The sequence below is a fragment of the Morone saxatilis genome, unplaced genomic scaffold, assembly GCF_004916995.1.
Source record: "Morone saxatilis isolate NCDOM2014 unplaced genomic scaffold, NCSU_SB_2.0 Contig9, whole genome shotgun sequence".
Lineage (NCBI taxonomy): Eukaryota > Metazoa > Chordata > Actinopteri > Moronidae > Morone > Morone saxatilis.
The window spans coordinates 10223093-10223471 of NW_023340268.1; the positions used below are offsets into that span (position 1 = coordinate 10223093).

Genomic DNA, 379 nt, shown 5'->3' on the forward strand with positions numbered 1-379 from the left:
GTGTGTGGAAGGAGGGTGGGAGGTAGGAAGAAATAGAAAAACCTGGGGTTTGTGTGTTGTCTTTGAGTACTAGGACACGAGACCTCTACCCTGTCTCACTGCCTGTGGGGTGTAATTAGACTTTTCTTTCAGCTTTAACAGCGGCGGTCGGTCATGAGACAACAGCCTTTTATCAGCAGGGCAGACAAACAACACCCTGAAGACCTATTTGACGCATATTTGTCCACTCGTGCACATTGACTCCATACAGCCAGGGTTTAAAGGTCAGTGGCATCACCTGGCCATACTGGAGATTAACAATGAGTCAGTTAATCGGCTGACTAAAACTTAATCGGCAATGATTTTGATCATTTGTCATTAGTTTCGGTCACCTATCATT

The 379-nt window shown here is 45.4% G+C and overlaps 1 protein-coding gene across 1 annotated transcript in view; it reads right to left on the bottom strand.

The window, feature by feature from the left end:
* Positions 1–379, bottom strand: part of LOC118343178 (zinc finger protein 516-like) — an 18990-nt gene that overhangs the window by 17305 nt on the left and 1306 nt on the right. The window lies entirely within an intron of this gene.